Raw genomic sequence first — 5,542 nt, forward strand, 5'->3', positions numbered from 1 at the left:
GCCTGGGAGCACATAATATTGCATTAAAATTTGCTCACAGTAAATAAGACCCAGTTTGGCAGCTTTAAAACGGGATCTCTTCAAAATTGCATTTTATAGATTTCTCTTTATTACACTCACAGGTTGATTTGCTGTGGGAAAGTTATAGAGGACAAATTTTTTAAAATCCACACTTCCCTTCTTCAGGAAGATGTAAAAATTTTGGCATCATATCTCTCCCACACACTTCTTCCTTTACAAACAGGGTCCCATGTAGCCCAGGCTGCCTCAAACACCCTACACATGCTGAACTCTGGATCCTTCCGCAGACACCTTCCAAGTGTGAACCGTCTTGTCTAACTTATTTCTCCACTCTTCGCACAATGTTTTCTCTCATTAGAGAGAGAGAGAGAGAGAGAGAGAGAGAGAGAGAGAGAGAGAGAGATTGATTTTTTTCCCCAAAACAAAATAAAGCGAACCTTTAAGCGAACAAAATAAAGCTAGCCTCTGCTAGCTTCCCAGTTTTCTGACTTTTGGTTTCTCTCTGACCCAGTTTGTATAAGTTATAGTTTCCCACCTCAATTAATAAATAAGTTAAATAAATCTTTAATAAGCGTCCCAGTTATATGACGAGTCAATCATAAGCCATGATTTCCTTGTTTGAAAGTGTATTTTAACCATTGTCCTTTAATGACTGTTGGGTTTTTCCAAGGGGCCTGTCAGTCAGTCTGACAGGAAAGTCACCTGTCAGAGCGAGATAACCTTTGTCAGAGACGCTCACCTGAGGGCTGCTGAGGGCTGCTGTGAGGCCTGTCTCTCCTTGGCCCTCAGAGTGATCCGCTATACTCAGTTACTTTTCTCATTGCTCTGACCTGGCAGAAGCGACTTGCGGGAGACTTACTGGGGCTGATGGTTTTAAAGGGCACAGTCATTATGGTGAGGAAAGTATGCGGCTGGGGCAGCTCTCTCTGTAGTGGCAAGACCATGAGCAGTGGCACTTCATATCTGGGTGAGGACGTAGACTCTAGACTGGGATTAGAAGTATGTATAACCCTCAAGAGCCAGCCTCAGTGGCCTACATCTCACAGCTAGGTCCCATACCCCAAAGGTTTCAGAACCCCATCAGTGCCACCATCCGGAGACCAAGTGTTCGAGCGCATGGGCCTGTGGAAACACACCTAACCCAAACCATGAGATCCCAAGTGGGAACTGAACTTGAGAGGATTCTCCTTCATCTCCCTCTTTGCAGACCGTTGTCTTTTCGTTTGCTTCTCATGCCCACCAAGCCGACTTCCCTGGTGGCAACAAGGACTTTTGCAGATGTGTGTTTACAGCTTGAGCGTTTGAGGACCTCCACAGATGGATGATAGAACTTGTTTTTCTGCTGTAGAAAGGTGGCAGTTTCTTTTGTTTGTGCGACTGTTTGGGGCATAAATCAATTGATGACAATCATGCCCACTGGGAAGAAAAACATCTTCTTGGCTTCGGAACTGGTACATTTTGCATGTTTACTCACCATTAAAATCATTAAGTAAATGATTTTTTTTTGAGATGCTGGTGATGGAACCCAGGGACTTAAACTTTGGGCTATAGTTAGAGCTCAGCAGAAGAGCATCTGCCTAGTACGTACAAGGGCCTGGGTTCAAGCTCCTGCCCAACATGCAATCAATCAATCAATCAACCAGTCCATCAGGTAGCACCAGAGACTGGTGCATTTGAGGTAAGCGTTCTGCCCACTGAGTTACATGTCAGCCCCTGCAGGCACCCCTGCTCTGTCACAAAAGCTATTCCTAGTACTGTGTGTGTCTGTGAATCTATACGTCAGCAATATTGAGCTTTTACACGGACAGCAGTAGAATTCTGTAGATGTCATCTTAAATATTTTTATCATGATATTCAGGTAGTTTAAAACCTTAGGCTAAAATCTGATAGAGTTAATTAGTAGCCATGGGTTACTTGATTCCAAATGATACTGGTTCTGTAATTTTACAGTTGGACATTGTGGTCATTTTCTATGTGTTATGTAGGGCTTAATGTTCTGTATGTTAGAGAGAAGCTCTATCTTTGAGGTCTGTGAGGGGACTAGTCTCCATCGCCAACTGGATCTGGTGGTACCTAGTAGACACACCTCTGGCTGTATCTGTGAGGGGTTTTCCAGAAAAATTTAATTTGGGAAAGACTCAGTGTGCACTCAACATCCTATGGAATGACTAGGGGGGAAAAGAGGAAGAGTTAAATGAGCACCAGGGCTTCCCGTTTCTGCTTCCTGAAGACACAATGACACTGGCCCTGCCTTCCCCATCAGCACAGACTGCAGCCTCTCAGACCAAAACAACCCCTGCCTTGCTAAGTTGCTTTTCTGGGATGAGAAGAAAACTAACACAGCAGCTGAGGGTGTCTGCCTGTCTCCCCATCTGCCTGCCTGTCTGTCTGTCTGTCTGTCTGCAACAAGGTCTCATTGGAGCCCAGGCTGGTCTAGAGCTTGCTGTGTGGCCAAGGATTACTAAGAACGTCTGGTCTTCTTTCTTCCATCTTCTGAGGGCTGGGATTCCTAACATGCTCCAGCACACGTGGCTGAAGATGTGTAATTTTGTCACTTTCAAAAGATATAAAAGGGGTGTGTTCAGCTGTGAAGTTATACGTATTCTTCAGAAAAACATGTATGTGACAGTCATGCCTCAGTGATCCAGCCGTTGATTTTCTTTGTGAATAGAAATTACCTTGGCTATCAGTTATCACTAAAAGCAAAACCAAAGACCCACCACCACCAAACCAGCAAACGAACAAATAAAACTCCCACAAAAAACAAAAACAAAAAACCAAGACCATGTGTGCATACTGAAAGAAAGAAAGAAGCAAAGAAAGAAAGGAAGGAAGGGAAGAAAGAAAGAAAGAAAGAAAGAAAGAAAGAAAGAAAGAAAGAAAGAAAGAAAGAAAGTCTTTGCCAATACACTTCCCAGGCATTTTGGTCTCAGGACCCTTTGCATACCTTAAAAATTACTGAGGGTGTCAAAGAGCTTTTGCTCATGTGGGCTACATTAACAATCAACTCAAAAAATTAATCCAGAATTTAAAAAAACTTTGTTGGAAATGATGGAGTCACTGTATACTAATATATTTTTTATGAAAAATACGTTGTTTTCAACAAAAATAAGACGTGGCATCATTTCATACTTTTAAATCTCCTTAACGGGCAGCTGAACAGAGGCCGCTGGACTCACGTGTCTGCTTTGGCATGCAGTCTCATTTCTTACCCGTCTTATAGTCTCGACCAATGCTCAAACGAAAGTGAGAGGGAAGAATCAATGTTTTATCATACGTATGAAAGTAGTTTTGACCTCGTGACCCAAGAGGGTCTTGAGGACTCCTTCAAGGACCTTTGGGTGACCCACATACATCCTCAAGCATCAGTTTGTTCCAGAACATAAATGACTGTAATGAAGGGCAAAATTAAGGAGTGATTTTTATTTGCTTTAATCATGGATAGTTATGCCTGAGAAGACGCTGTAAGAATATTTCCTCAGGAGAGAAAACAGACACTCGCCAGAAGCAGAGAGAAGAGCCCTGCTATCGGGGTGCTGAAGCCCCGCCCTCTGGAGAGAAGGAACTGGGGCATGGTCAGTGGGTTAGGAGGATTACAGATGCGAGTAGGTCTTCATACTCAGACATGACAGAGGTGTTCATGTATGGCAGAGATGAGCTGCTTCGTGGGTCCCAGAGACAGCCCCATGATCTGCCCTTGTCCCTACCCATCTTGTGATGAGTATTGCAGATGACCCTGATAAAATTCAGACCAGAGAAACCCTGAGAACCGTAACTCCCAGGTACTAAGTTGCTGGCACTACTCTCGCTCCAACTGAATAGCCCCTGGGTTCTGAGGTTTTGGAGGTAGCTCACCTGGTCAAGAGTCTGCTGTGCAAGCGTGGGAACCTGGGTCTGGATCCTTATCACCCTTGTCAAAGCCTAGCATAGTGGTGTGGGTCTGTAACCTAGTGAACCTTGAATGAGATCCCTGGGAAGCCATGCTGAGTGTGGGAAGTAACGGGAAGACCGTCTAGCTGTAGCTCAGAATTGGAAGGCAACAGTGGAGAAAGCTAGCCTGGTCAAGCCCTTGACACCCCGGTGGAACAATATCCAACCCAGGGAGGGCCTTCATAGGCTCAGCCTCTGAGTAAAGGGAGAGCCACCCAGCCTGTCCCTTCTCTGATCCTGAGACAAAGGCTTTGCTTATTTGCCTGGGATGGAGTTGCTTCTCCAGCACATGATTCCCTACGTCCTGTTGGTATTCCATTGTGTCTTAGGATCTCCCCTTGCAGATGACCCGAGTTGGGCATCACTGCCTTTCCTGTTGCAGAGAGATTCCCAAGGCTGAGGTCCAGGTGTACGGGTTGGGATAGATGGGGCCTGGTATATCTTAGCCTGTGTTATAAACATGGCCACCACTTGGTGCTGATACAATGCTAGGTGCTACCAACATTAAATTTCAGCAGGGAGTTTCAGCCATTCCTGATGGGACTGGCAGACCAAAGTCTTGGTCAGTCACCCAGAGGGGGAGGCCACTAGAGACACAAGCAAGTTCAGCAGAGTAGAGGAAAGCCCACCCAGGGAAGGTGGCTTTTCTTGTAATGCTACCTGTAGGGGCTTCGGTGGCACGTGGCTGACTGAGATGTTCAGGTTGGAGAGATGGGACGGGAATAGGAGGCCAGGATTGAGAAGTGAGCCTGTTGCTATCCAGTGGTCTAGATTAGGTTAGTTTTCACTGCTAATTAAAGAATCAAAGGGCGGGAGACATCTCAGCAAGACAGAAGGGACAGGTGTGAAACGGTTATTTAAGGTGGAGAAGCATTCATACACAGCAAGGTGCACAGAAAGACCCCTATCAGAGCCCGGAGGACTAGGGGTCTTAAGGACCTTTGGTGACTGGGTCCTATCCCCCTAATTTAGGGTTAGTTTAGACAAAGAAAGCGTAGATTATAAACCCACATTTGGGGTAAACATGTCCCATTCCACATTGGCTAGCCAGGACTGGTGAGCCGGAAAGCAGACAATGACCTTGTTGGTAGGGAAAAAAAAAAAAAAAAAACAAAAAACCCACAAGCCTTTGTCTCTAATGGAAAAAAAAGCTGGAAGCTTGCCCTCATCTATCTCTGTGTCCCCTTTCTCTTTGTCTACCCCGTAGGGATCTGTCTGACCCCTAGTCCTTCAGGCCCCTTGCTCTCCTTAAAGGGGATCAATGCTACAGGGTGTGCAGACTAACCCAGAGCTGGGGTGTGCAAGCAGGCAGGGATGGCTCAGTCCCGTGGAATGACTGACAGAAGAGCAATGGCCTGAAGAGCAAGGAGGAATTAGCCTCGGAAAATGGGGCCAGTCTTCCTTGCCTGCTTCCCCAGGGTGTTGCTAAGGACACGTGTGGGGACCTTCTGGAAGCCAGAAAGGATGATCACACTGTGTTGATTATTCTGATATCTGAGGTAGTCAGCAGATGAGATGGAATTTCCTCAGTGGCTTCTGATAGGTTTATTTCTCTGCCAGTGAAATGAGCCAATTCAAGGCAGATTAGATT

The sequence above is a fragment of the Rattus rattus genome, chromosome 7, assembly GCF_011064425.1.
Source record: "Rattus rattus isolate New Zealand chromosome 7, Rrattus_CSIRO_v1, whole genome shotgun sequence".
Lineage (NCBI taxonomy): Eukaryota > Metazoa > Chordata > Mammalia > Rodentia > Muridae > Rattus > Rattus rattus.